Source organism: Hyperolius riggenbachi, chromosome 2, assembly GCF_040937935.1.
Source record: "Hyperolius riggenbachi isolate aHypRig1 chromosome 2, aHypRig1.pri, whole genome shotgun sequence".
Lineage (NCBI taxonomy): Eukaryota > Metazoa > Chordata > Amphibia > Anura > Hyperoliidae > Hyperolius > Hyperolius riggenbachi.
Genome location: NC_090647.1, coordinates 374,416,988 through 374,431,896, shown reverse-complemented (window position 1 = coordinate 374,431,896; position 14,909 = coordinate 374,416,988).

The following is a 14,909-nucleotide window of genomic DNA, read 5'->3' as shown; positions in this document are numbered from 1 at the left end:
AGAAGAGAAATGTATATTTTCTTATGAACATTTTCTCTAATCTTAATACTAAAGAGTTATATTTAACACTTAACTTAATTTTATTAGAAATAATCTCACAAGAGGTTTCTGTTCTGAAGATTTCCCTTGTAGAAGCTTTTTAGAAAACCAGCCATTAGTAATAAAAAGGCATACAAAATGGATATTCATAAGGTCTATTGTTCCAAGTAACCTTCTCCTGAAAAAGAAAGCAACAGAAATGTATACAAATATGTCTATATTTAATGTTATTGACAAATGCTTTGAAAGGAAAAAAGTACTTTTAAACTTGTCTATGAAGTTTATTTATATTTATTTTTCGAAGGATAATTTCTCTTCTGTGTTGTTAAAAATATAGACTTGTGGTTTAGCTTTCTTTTGCCCTGATTTCCTCTTGATGTATAAAAGTATAAGTCAAATTGATTATTTCACAAGTGACATTGCAATTATGCCAGTTATTCCCAAACAAATCCTTGAAAGATATCTTGCTATGGTCAAACTTGAACTATTAAATTTTAATGAAAGAACAAATATTGGGCCTGAGATTAATAGTATCTCATAACTTATCAAACAGTTTATCAGCGCCAAGGAAATAGAACATATGATCGCTGCCGAGAATGAACAACGTCCAAAGTCCACACATTTTCAGTCAAGTCAGCGCAGATCAAAGAGGAATAAATACAGTCAATAAAACTTCAACACAGTGATTCTCCAACCTCACATGGTCTCATGGCCAACCATCACCAGAAAAGATTAAGAGGAGCTTACCAGCTTCCAACAACCCACATTATAAGGTTGTATGTCTCGCATTCAGTGGTAATTCTAACGAACCTCAAGCAGATATGGATCCAAACTTCCACCACTCCTTCACTCCGATATATGGTATGGTATCCAGGAAGGCCAATATATAAACACAAAAAAAAATGTAAACCGTAAACCGTTTATTGAAAAACAATCAGTATAGACCGTAAAAACAAGATAAAAACAAATACTTACATATGGGGCCCAGGAACTGGGAACCCCTAATAAAAAATTGCACATGTAAGCTGGTCCACAGCCAATTAAGACATTAAAGGTGCTGCCTGTCTTCTTTCTTATTTAGAGGCTTGCAAGTGATCCAGGCCAATATATTTTAGCACATTTTTTTGTTTCTCATTTGTTACATTTGCTTTCCACTAAATAGTACTGCTGTAATGTGTATTTATGGCCACTTAACAGTTTCTGTATTTTCGGTTAGCAGGGAAAGATCAAAACATTCCAAGAATTTAGAGCACGAGTTCTGCAAACTGGTGTCAAAAGTAGTGCACTTATCTCAAACAAGATAACTCTATTGAAGATGCTAATGGGTTAAATTAATACTTTACGTAGTCCCTCATATTACAGAGATGTGTTAAGAATGTACAATCAAGATTGTATCATTGATGGACACCTTTAAATGTGTTTAAAGCTGTGAGCGTGAAGTGATTAATAAATCATGACAAGCTTTAAGACAAAAAAAAAAGACATAACAATGAAAGTGAAGAACTGCGTGGGAGTGGAGATTGATATCCTTATGCTCACAATGAATAGCAATATAAAGGAATAGACATGGCATGACATTTGCCAGTTACAAACAATCACACTATATAGATATTTTTTTTTTCTGCAGATATTACAAACTGAACTCTGTCAAGGAAAATAGTCCGTAGGCTGAAAATGTTTCTCTGAATAAGTATTTTTGTCTACATAAGCAGATTTTAAGGATTCCCCCTATTCCTTCTAAACAAAAAGGCATCTCAGAAGTAACAGAAACCCTTAGCTGACTCAATCATTCTTTTCCAATGTTACATAGTTGCATAGTTATTTGGGTCGAAAAAAGACATATGTTCATTGAATTCAAACAGAAAATAACGTACAACACTAGCCTGCATCATCACATATCCCTGTTGATCCAGAGGAAGGCGGAAAACCCCTACAAGGCATGGTCCAATTAGCCCTAAAAGGGAAAGATTTCCTTCCTGACTCCAGATGGCAATCAGATAAATGGATGTCTTTCAATGCAAGGAAAGTATCTAAGCCCCCCTTAAACGCAGATATAGAAATTGCCATAACTACTTTATGTGGCAATACATTCCACATTTTAATCACTCTTACTGTAAAGAACCCTTTCCTAAAGTGCAGATCATATCCCCTAGTCCTTTGTAAAAGCCTAGGGACAAAAAGCTCATCTGCCAAGCTTTTATATTGCCCTCTGATATATTTATACATGTTAATTGCGAACATCAAATTTTGGGTTCGCGGACACCAAACTCGAACTTCTGTAAACGTTCGAGTTTGCGTGAACCACCATCTATATATATAATAGAGTAAGTGCCTCAACCTTCAAGCAAGAAGAAGAAGTAGTGCCCTGCCCCCAGGGCCGGTCCAAGCAAGAAGAAGGGGCTGGTCCAAGCAGGAAGAAGAAGAAGTAGTGTCATATCAACCCAAGGGCAAAGAGGGATTATTTGCATATTCAGTAGCAGTGCATTGTGGGTAACCACAAATGTTCACTTATAGTTGAATTATTGCAGATTTGCTTCTGTTTTAAGAAGGAAAATTACACCAAGCTTTGCTTTTTTTAGTTGGAGGGCTTTTTGGTCTCTTTTATCCTCCTATACATTCTTAGTAGTTTGGGTCACCCTGAGCTGCTTGGTTACTCTGTTGTACTGGTCCAAGCCCTATCTCATACAGCCATATCAATCCCTGCTATGTACTGATGAGGACCAAAAGTCTGAAATAGACTGTCACATGTGGGTTTGATATGACTGTGTAAAATTTAAAGCTATAGGGCCTGATTCACAAAGCAGTGCAAATTGTTTAGCACGTGAAGTGACATATGTGGACTTTTGCGCGCGCAAATGCTGTGATTTGTGGCAAATTGTGTGCACAAAAGACCGTGATCGCGCAAATCGTGGCACTTTGCGCGCGCAAAAGACCGCAAACGGCACTTCACGTGCTAACTTTTTAGCACACACCCGTGCTAAACAGTTTGCACCGCTTTGTGAATCAGGCCCATAGGCTTGCTTGACTTACCAAGGATGAAAAGGAATAATTTGCATATTTTGTAGTGGTGCATTGTGGGTAACCACAAATGTTCACTTATAGCTGAATTATTGCAGATTTTCTTCTGTTTTAAGAAGCCAAATTACACCAAGCTTTGCTTTTTTTAGTAGAAGGTCTTTTTGGTCCCTTTTATCCCCCTATACATTCCGAGTGATTTGGGTCGCCCTGAGCTGCTTGGTTACTCTGTTGTACTGGTCCAAGCCCTATCACATAAAGCCATACCAATATTTGCCATGTACAGATGAGGACTAAAAGTCTGAAACAGGTTGTCACATGTGAGTTTGATGTGGCTGTGTAAAATGTAAAGCTATAGGCTTGCTATACACCAGTGGTTCTGGATGCTTGCTTGGGTTACTAAGGGTGAAGAGGAATAATTGGCATATTTAGTAGCAGTGCATTGTGGGTAGCTACAAATGTTCACTTATAGCTGAATTATTGCAGATTTCCTTCCTTTTTTAAAAAGGCAAATTACACCAATACAGTGGGCAGCATTGCAGGAAGTGACAACAGTGGAACGCACGCTGGAACACGGAAGAGGTGAGGCATCCCCGCCCACTGCCTCTTACTAATAGTGGGGGCTGCTACTGTGCTTAAGCAGGAGGGGGAGCGCACATGGTAAACCCAGGTGAGGGGGAGGGGGGGGATCCTGCTGAGCTTAAGCTGGAGGGGGAGTACACATGGGGGACCCAGGTGAGGGGGGGGGCTTCCTGCTGAGCTTAAGCTGGAGGGGGAGCACACATGGGGGACCCAGTTGAGGGGGGTCCGACCCCCCTCCCCAATGCTGTGCCCAATACCCCCTCCTGCCCTATACCCCTTTATGCGGCGTATGCTACGCCGCGGGTCGGCTAGTAGACTATAATGGGCAGGCGAATTTTAAAACCTGCAGGGACTCTTTATGGACACAAAAGTGATGGAAAAGTTGTTTCTAATGGTCCAACACCTGGACTGTGGCATGCCAGAGGGGGATCCATGCCAAAAGTCCCACCAACAATTACATAGTTGATGCAGTCATGTTTTAAACTCTAAAGGGCAGAAACCACAGTACATTCCTACATTTGAGGAATAAAGGGCTACTTTAAAATGTCTGGAGTGTGTACACGCGGTGGTAGTGTAAGGGTTATGTTTCCTTCACACTGACAGACCAAACTCGCCGTTTAATGCACCGCAAACAACCGTAAAGAGTTGTTAATAGTTGACACTCTCAGGACTTAAATGTTTGTGTAGTGGTCGCCGTACTAATGTGCGCATGTTGGCGACAGTACAGGCGATGGCAGTTTTCTAGCCCCTATGGTCAGGCTGAGGTAGCTCAATGACAGTAAATTGACCAGAACAAAATTGGTTCTGCAGTGTGGGCCCAGTGTTGGCCTAGTATCACCTGAGGTGACCATAAAAAAGGTTTTGCCAAAACTCATCCAGCCAATCAAATTTGGTCTGTCCACAATGAAGCAACGACCTTATCATCTTCAGTGTGCCCCCAACATACTCATATAGGTCATTTCTTCATTGTGATATGCAAGCCCCTTCACCATGACAAGGTAATGATCACGAAGGGGAATTGACATCATGTACATGCCTTCTTTTTGGTAGTTTCAGTCACTGTGTAGCACCAGAGGCAAGAAAAATTAGGCATGTTCAGTCAGTCACATGCCAGAAAAATTAGGTTGTGTAGCAGCAACTGTGACAACAGCGGCCTTAAAAAGTCAGGATTACCTTGATCCGTCACCCTTGTTGGTAGTGGGGGAGAAGTCACGTGGCGTGCAGAGATGATATACAGCTGTGTGGGGACTGACTTACATGTCTTTGGGCAGGCAGTGACCCTCCGGGATTCATGCTTCGTTCATTTTAATAAAGGTCAGGTAGTGAACACTTTTTTGATCTAGGCAACTTCTCTTGTCAGACAGTGACAATCCCTCCAGTGGCGCTGAAGGTCCTTTCTGTCAGGACGCTTGAGGCAGGGCAAGACAGAAGTTTGATGGCAAATTGTGAAAGCTCAGGCCACAGGTCAAGCCTGTGCACCCAGTAGTCCAGGGGCTCATCACTCTTCAGAGTGTCGATATCCACAGTTAAGGCCAGGTAGTCTGCTACCTGTTGGTCGAGGCATTCTCGGAGGGTGGATCCCAAAGGGCTGTTGCCATGCGTCGGACTAAGCAAACTATGCATGCCCGACATCACCATTATATTGGAAGGACACCCTGTCCTTGCAGGCGTGGTCGTGTGAGGAGGAGGAGTATTACTGGCACCTCTTTCCTGTCTTGCTGTGACATCGCCCTTGAACGTAGTGTACAGCATACTTTGCAGGCTGTTGTGCAACTGCTGCATCCTTTCCGACTTCTGGTCTTGACTTTTTTGCACAAGGATGGATGCCGAGCAAGCCATCTCCCATTCCTCTTCCTCATTGATGTCATGGAAATTTTCCTCCTCCCCCTAGCCACGTACAACACCAGGGGTACCCGAAAGGTGACCACAAGCCCCCTGGGATGCCTGCTGCAGTTGTTCTTCCACCGCCTCCTCAAAGAAACCTGCCTCCTCTGACTCCTCTTCCTCCTTTGACTTCTCCCTCTGTGTTGCTGCAGATACAGCAGGTGTCGATGACAAGTCTGGTTCTGGTGGTGGTGATGGTGTCCACAGCTCTTCCTTTACTGGTCACGCTCCTCTATGGCCTGATCCAACACTGTTTGTAGGGCATGCTCTAGGAAGAAAGCGTATAGGATCAGGTCACTGATGGTGCCTTCACTGCGACTCACCAGGTTTGTCACCTCCTCAAAAGGAAGCATGAGCCTGCAGGCATTCCGCATGAGTGTCCATTAATGCGCCAAAAAAAAAAACCCAGCTCCCCATGACCTGTCCTAGCACTGTACTCATACAGATACTCATTTATGGCTTTCTCTTGTTGGAGCAGGCAGTCAAACATGAGCAGACTTGAATTCCAGCGAGTCGAGCTGTCGCAAATCAAGCGCCTCACTGGTGGGTTCTTTTCCCACTGAATATCTGCAAAAAGCACCATAGGAATGCCTGAAATGGCCACACACCTTCCTGGACTACTTGAAGACCTCCTGTAAGCCTGAATACTTAGACACAATGCTTTAAATTGATAAGATTCAACACATGCCATGCAGGGCACATGTGTTAACTTTCCCAAATTCAATGCCGCCAACAGATTGCTTTCGTTGTCACACACCACTTTGCCAATCTCCAGTTGGTGCGGGGTCAGCCACTGATTCACCTGTTTGCTCAGAGCAGCCAGGAGTGCTTGTCCAGTGTGACTCTCAGCTTGCAGGTAAACCAGGCCGAGGACAGGGTACCTGGGATGTGGAATAGGCCCTGGGGAGCTGGGGAGGGGGGTTGCAGTTGTTGTACTAGTAGAGAAAGCTGCACCAGCAGAAGAGGAGATGCCACCGTTTGTCTTTTCACACGATACAGGTTTGGAATTACCAAAAATAAGTTTCTGTCCGGGACCTTCCAACATGGTGTCCCAATCGCAACAAATTTTTTTAAAGGCCTCAGACTCCACCAGCTTGTATTGTAAAAGCTGGTGGGCTAACAGTTCCGAGTTTATTCCTCAAAACGGTGCTAACCTACTTAGTGCAATGGTTATCACGCCCAAAAGTCTTTAAGCGTGCTAAGTAGGTTAGCACCGCTTTGTGAATCAAGCCCATTGTCATCATCCTTAACTGCTTCACTTGTATCAGACTTCAAAAAGGCACTAACAATGGGTACTACATCATCATCACCCTCACACCTTACGTCCATGTGTGTACTGACGCCTGACTGAGACATATCAGCTGGTGTAACATCCTTATCACCTTTATCTTCTGCCAATAATGGTTGTGCATCACTAAATTCATCACACAAATGTGTGAATAACTCCTCTGATTATATATATCAAGGGGAGCAGCTGTGGTGCTAGTAGTGGTTTTGGCTGCCGGGGGAGTGGTAAGTTGTTGTGAGGTGCCCGGATCAGAGCAGGAGGGGGATGGTGCATCAAAGTTCTGTGCGGAAGCTGTAGAAGATGGGGTGTGCTGTGTAAGTCGGTCAATAAAGTCTTCTGAGTTTTTGGTGTTAAACACTGGGCATTCTTCCAGGGCTGCAGGAAATCACAGCAGCACGACCTCGAGGACCCCTGTGGGGTGGCTTTACTCTGCCTCTCATTTTTTTTTAATTTGGGGTACTGTACCTGCAACAAGTGAAAAATAATACACTGGAGTGGTACTATGCCTGCAACTAAATGGGCTAACAATTAAAGTAGTGTACACATGTAACGATCGGTGAAGCACAGAGAGGATCTGATTACCAGTGATCTGCAGAATCACTGGGAATACAGATGTATACCAGATTATATGTGATCTGCAGTATCACTGATAATCCTATATACTAGCTAACCTCTGTTCACCTGAGTAGAGTGTAGTGTTTGGTGTAACAGTAACACTTTGAGGACTAGGCCTCAGTGCAGCAAGGAGTACTGCACAGATTTCTTCCGCAGACCTGAGCTCTCCAAGACGGGAGGAGTCAGACTGACAGTAGGAGGGATAGTCTGAAAGTGACCCTCAGGAGGAAGGGTCGCTAACAGAGCGAGGAACCGCCTCTAACGGTAAGGTCGGTTCTCGTGGTCGGACAAGCCAGGTCGTACACACACGGACAGATAAAGTACAAGATCAGGAGGCAAAGACGGAGTCAAAGTACAGGCAGGGTTCAGCAACGGGGTATCAGATATATCGGGGTACAAAATCAGGAGGCAGAAGCAGAGTCAAGGAACGAGCCGGGGTTCGGCAACAGAGTATCAGAAATATCGAAGTACAAGATCAGAGTTCAGGAGGATAGTCAAGGCAGGCAAAAGTCATAACAGATAATCACAATCAAACTAGTACTTTAGCTATCAACAGAATCTAGCTAAGTGTAGGATTACAGCTCCAGCTGGTCCCGGCACACTTGCGGATCTGACTACGGATCTGGGTGCTCCCACATATGTGATCGCACGCCAGACAAAGAGCAAGTGAACAACCAGCAGTATATATACTCTAGGACCTTTCCAGGACCTCCCTAATTGCTGGTCCAATGAGAGCAGTGGAATTTTTCAGCTGACCCAGCTGGTCAGCCGACTCCCTTCTAACTGCTATTTAAACTCTGCCTCTGTGCTCGCGCGCGTGTAAGTCTGAATCTTGGTGGACTATCAGTCCCAGCTACACCAGTACTGTCATGCAATGTATCTAGTGCGGGTGCCGCCTCTGATGCGGATTCCGCCATTACCAATGCGGATTCCGCCGTACTGCCTATGCGGCATGCAGCGTTTTTTCCGCGTTGTGACGCCATGCTGGACGCGGAAACGGCCGCCTCACCTCGAGAGACAGCGGCCTTTCCGCGTTTCCTTACAACACAGCTCTGAGTCTCAGTGGGCTGTGTAGCAGGCATGCTCAGATGTATCAAAATTTGGTTCAGGTACATTCGAATTCGGGTCCGCATGACATTCGGATTCGAATTCGCCTTCGACCACAAAATTCGATTCGGATTCGGTTCGGGTGTCGGGCTCAAAATTCGGTAAAAAATGTGTGTTCGGGAATTCGGATGCATTTTTTTTAAAGGGAAATCACATTGAAATAGGTGTAATTAAAAAAAAAAGTGACGTGTGGCACTGGTAGCAGGCAATGTATTGTGTGGACCCTGGCGGTGGGACCACTGACAGCAGGAGGATAAATACAGCAGCAGTAGGAGAAGTGACGTGTGGCACTGGCAGCAGGGAATGTATTGTGTGGACCCTGGCGGTGGGACCACTGACAGCAGGAGGATAAATACAGCAGCAGCAGTAGGAGGAATGACGTGTGGCACTTGCAGCAGGCAATGCATTGTGTGGACCCTGGTGGTGGGACCACAGACAGCAGGAGGATAAATACAGCAGCAGCAGGAGGAGTGACGTGTGGCACTGGCAGCAGGCAATGTATTGTGTGGACCCTGGCGGTGGGACCACTGACAGCAGAAGGATAAATACAGCAGCAGCAGTAGGAGGAGTTATGTGTGGCACTGGCAGCAGGCAATGCATTGTGTGGACCCTGGCGGTGGGACCACAGACAGCAGGAGGATAAATACAGCAGCAGTAGGAGGAGTGACGTGGCCTAGCACAGTATACACTATACACTAGCTGACTAAAAACAATCAAAATACTAGCTAACTATATAAGATAACAATAAATGTGTTTAGGAGGTGTTTAGGAAGCAAAAGGCTAGGTTTAGCAGTTAAATGCACTTGCTCAGACACAGCACAGCACTGGAGAATCTCTCAGTACCAAGCAGTCACACAAGTGCGTGGCTCCACAAGATGGCCGCTGCCTTATATAGAGGAGGGGGGGGCCAGGCTCCCCTCCTCTGATTGGTTGCTAGGGTTGCCAGGTCCTCGGCTGGAGGACTTCTGATTGGCCCAATGACGTCATCCCCGAATCCCGAAGCCGAAACCGAACCCACCACGCCTTCCGGCCGAATTCGAGTGTGCACATTCGGGAAACTTCACATTCGGATTCGGCAGGGATTGAATTCTTCGGGTTCGGGTTCGCATTCGGCAAACCTGAAAAATCGCCCGAATTTTCGGGTAAACTTTGCATTCGGGGTCCTGTTGAGCACCCCTGCTGTGTAGTGTCACACACAGAGAAATGCAATAGTACTATCAGAATACAGTCTAAAGTAATGCACTGGAGGTGCTACTGTGCCTGCACCTGAATGAGCCAACAGCAGTATCACTCTGCGCAGCTGTGGGTATCAGTGGGCTTTGTAGTGTCACATACAGCCAGGGCTGCTCATCCGGATTCTGGATATCCGGGTAACCCGGATATCCAAACTTTTTGGGGCTATCCGACCGGATTCGGATTCCAGATAGCTGGGCCCAAATCCGGATAGCTATCTGCGGATAGTTGGCTGCATAACCCGGATATCCGCGGATATCTGCGGGTATCCGGATCCAAAATACTGTAACTAAGGTGATGACGTCCTGGAGCCAATCAGAGGGCTCCCAGCAGAAACCCTAGCAAACAATCACAGAGGGGAACCTTGGCCAGCCCCACCTGACCTCATTGAGCCAATCAGAGGCCTCCCAGCCTAAGCCCTGGCACCCAATCACAGAAAGGAACACTGGCCAGCCCCCCTGTATAATAAGGAGGGCTGCTATGATGAGACAGATCATCTTAGCTTGCTGAATGCTCACTGAGAGACATGCTCCAGTGCTGGTGGTGGTCTAGCAAGGGGGCTGTACACAGTTATAAACTAGCTGTTCAGTGATTAACCGCTTCACTACTATCACTACTCTATTGTTAAATCGTTAATTAGCTTGATTGATCACTGGCAAATGGAGGGGGCTATTCCGGGTGTCTGGAACACCCCCCCTGCACTGAGCTGTGTATTCAGCCAGGGAAGCCTGCATAATATAAACAGCCTCATTCTCCCTCCCTTCTTACTTCTGGTGCCTCCCTCCAGCTAATAGAATGAGAGAGGCAGCCAAGCTTCCCCCACAAGAAGATGCAACCTGCAGTGAGAATGTTGATTCTGGAGTCCAGGACTCTCCACAGCACAGAAGTGTCAGACATGATGCAATTAGAAGGCAGGCAAGCTGGTAAATATGCACAGCATGATGCAGAGCTTGCCTGGACTCAGGGTCCGTGACGGTCCCTGAGTCCAGGCGTGGGCAAACATCTGTCTGGTCTCTCTCCCCATTGTTATAATGACTGCATGTGTGGATAAGGTGTTAAACAAGTTGAAAAGTTTTTGACAGTCCCTAGACTCCAGGAACGCTTCTTTCTGACTTGTGTGGGAGACTGGCAGGGACAGGAGTCCGATTACAGGCAAGTAGCCTGTCTGATGTGGGACTGCAATACAGATAAGTTCTCTACTCCATCTTAGGCTATTCTCAATTTCTCCACTCCTCTCTCTGGGCTAGTGCAATGCCAAAATGACAATAGCAATCGCTAGCAATGTGTGAGTGTGATTTTGTGAAGCGATTTTCAGAGCGATTTTTGAATGAATCGCTTAAAAACATGCTACATGCAGTATACATGCGATTTTGAAAAAGTCACAACGCTGCTGTGAGAACACTGTCATAGGGTAACATTAGCCAAGCGCTTTTCAAATCACTGTTGATTTTAAAAACGCTCAGAAGCACTCTTGGTGTGCACCAGCCTCCTTCATTCACCTTTGTTTCCCTCTTTCCCTAGTGCTGGCTGTGTCTTCTTGTCATACAGGGAAGCTAAATAAAAGTGCAATTCTGGTGAGGCAAAATATTATTATTTAGTATTTATATAGCACCGCCATCTTCCGCAGATGCATATATCCCTGCATCATATGGGTATCACTTGCGCTATGTGACACTATGTGGCATATTCCACTGAATTGTCCAAACAAAGTCTATCTCCAGTTCCTCTCTCGGGGAGTTGTTCCAGCGCTGTCCCCCGTTCAAATTTGCTGCTACCAGAAGCCCTCAGAAACACTCGTGTCCTTAAGTACTTCCAAAGATAGGCAGCTCCATAATACGCCAGCGCACTTTTGTGCATGGGCAATATGGAGCCACCTGTATTCGGAAGCACTCGAGGACATAAGTGCTTCTGGACCTTTCAGGAATCCCCGCCTTAAAAATCCTGTGTTTGCTCCTGTTGATGTCTCATAGTGTGACAGTTAGAGTGTGTGCTCCAGTGCTGCTGGGCCAAGGGCTGTACACAGTGATAAGCTGTTCAGTGATTAACCTCTTCACTACTATCACTACTCTATTGTTAAATTGTTAATTAGCTTGATTGATGTCATAGTGAGACAGGTAAAGTGTGTGCTCCAGTGCTGCTGCAGCTGCTATGTGTCCAGCTGCTTCCTGCCATGTGCAAACACTTGCAAAGGGCAAAGTGCCACGTGCAAACACGTGCAAAGTGCAAAGTGTCACATGCAAAGTGCAAACACGTGCAAAGTGCCACATGCAAACACATGCAAAGTGCGAAGTGCCACGTGCTACGTGCAAAGTGCCACATCCAAACACATGCAACGTGCAAAGTGCCATGTGCAAAGTGCAAACACGTGCAAAGTGCAAAGTGCCACATGCCACGTGCAAACACATGCAAAGTGCAAAGTGCCACATGCAAACACGTGCAAAGTGCAAAGTGCCACGTGCAAACATGTGCAAAGTGCAAAGTGCCACGTGCAAAGTGCAAACAGGTGCAAAGTGCAAAGTGTTGAAGGATTGGAGAGAGAGAAGGTCAATCGGCACTGCAGGTGCTTTATTCCAAATGCAGGCACAGGTACAGTACAGAAAATCACATGGATAAAAAATTGTTCACATACCATGAGATGGAGTGGGGTGATGCGGTGGGTGCTGGGGGAGGGTGCCTGACGGCCGTTTCGCGCTGTGATGCGCTTCAACGGAGGCTAATTTGCGGGGCTCCCTCTTGCCGAGCTTAAATACATTTACAGCTCGGCGTTCGGCGTGTCCGCGCCGTTTGGAGCCGCCCATAGCTGCCCTGATTGGTCAGAAACGCGGTGGGACGCATATGCGCTCCACCGCGGATTGCTGGGATACCTGACGTATTGTCAGTACGAAGGCTCATGCAGACCACACTATTTAGGTGGCTGCAGATACTATTGCATCTTACAGAGCCTCGCAAGTGGGCATAGTCTGCCATCTAGTGGCCAAATCTCGAAAAGATATCACTATTTATTTATTTATTATACACATGTTGTCTTTTTCACATTGTATTCACAGCACTTTCTAGGCTGTTTTCGAGATTTGGCCACTAGATGGCAGACTATGCCCACTTGCGAGGCTCTGTAAGATGCAATAGTATCTGCAGCCACCTAATTAGTGTGGTCTGCATGAGCCTCCGTACTGACAAAACGTCAGGTATCCCAGCAATCCGCGGTGGAGTGCATATGCGTCCCACCGCGTTTCTGACCAATCAGGGCAGCTATGGGCGGCTCCAAACGGCGCGGACATGCCGAACGCCGAGCTGTAAATGTATTTAAGCTCGGCAAGAGGGAGCCCCGCAAATTAGCCTCCGTTGAAGCGCATCGCAGCGCGAAACGGCCGTCAGGCACCTTCCCCAGCACCCACCGCATCACCCCACTCCATCTCATGGTATGTGAACAATTTTTTATCCGTGTGATTTTCTGTTCTGTACCTGTGCCTGCATTTGGAATAAAGCACCTGCAGTGCCGATTGACCTTCTCTCTCTCCAATCCTTCAAAACCTGACCTCCATATATCTGAGCACGCAGCCTGCACCAACAGCAGAAAAAAGAGTGGGTGTGCATCCTGCCTATGTTCTTCCAGTGACAGCTGTCCCCAAGCTGCAGTGCCAACTACCTCTCCTTCCCCTCCTCCCTCGGCTTGCAAAGTGCAAAGTGTCACGTGCAAACACGTGCAAAGTGCAAAGTGCCACGTGCAAAGTGCAAACATGTGCAAAGTACAAAGAGCCACGTGCAAACACGTGCAAAGTGCCACGTGCAAAGTGCAAAGTGCCACGTGCAAAGTGCCATGTGCAAAGTGCAAAGTGCCACATGCAAACACGTGCAAAGTGTAAAGTTCCATGTGTAAAGTACCAAGGGCAAAGTGCAAAGTTCCATGTGCAAAGTGCCACATGCAAAATGCAAAGTGCCATGTGCAAACACGTGCAAAGTGCCATGTCCAAAGTGCCACATGCCACTTTGCACATGGCACTTTGCACGTGGCACTTTTCACTTTGCACGTGGCACTTTGCACTTTGCATGTGTTTGCACGTGGCACTTTGCACGTGGCACTTTGCACTTTGCACATGTTTGCATGTGGCACTTTGCCCTTGGCACTTTGCCCATGGCACTTTGCACTTTGCACATGTTTGCACGTGGCACTTCACACTTTGCACTTGGCACTTTTCATGTGGCACTTTGCACTTTGCATGTGTTTGCACGTGGCACTTCACACTTTGCACTTGGCACTTTTCATGTGTTTGCACGTGGCACTTTGCACTTGGCACTTTGCACATGACACTTTGCACATGACACTTTGCACATGGCACTTTGCACGTGTTTGCACTTGGCACTTTGCACATGGCACTTTGCACTTTGTACGTGTTTGCACTTGGCACTCTGCACGTGGCACTTTGCACGTGGCACTTTGCACTTTGGACTTTGGACACAATGTGGGCTGCACGACCGCTGTCTGGAACCTAGGCCTGATGTTAATTGACAGCCATTTTTTTGGGGGGGGGGATTTTAAGTCCCCACATCATCAATTAGTGTTGGCACTTTGCACTTTGGACTTTGGACACAATGTGGGCTGCACGACCGCTGTCTGGAACCTAGGCCTGATGTTATTTGACATTCATTTTTTTTGGGGGGGGGGGATTTTAAGTCCCCACATCATCAATTAGTGTTCCCCTTTAAAAAATAATGATGCTACATGCCTCATTAACCCCCCAAAAACGTTTTTAAAGGAATTTAAAGGGCACTTCCGGTTTTTCTATTCAGATATCCGAATCCGGCCGGATATCTCGGATACTGGGATTGGATACCCGGATTGGAAAATGTGGAACTCGGATATCCGACCCGGATCAGATATCTGGGTATCCGGATCCAAATTAGTTCCAGATAGTGAAAAGTGGTATCCGAGCACCACTGCATACAGAGAAATGCAACAGTGCTATCAGAATACAGTCTAAACTAATGCACTGGAGGTGCTATTGTGCCTGCAACTGAATGGGCCAACGGCAGTAGTAGTACTATGCCTGCAACTAAATGGACCAACAGCAGTGGTACTGTGCACAGCTGTGCTGTTTCACACTGAAAATCAGAAAAATCACTAAAAACTATTTTTAGTGATCACTTC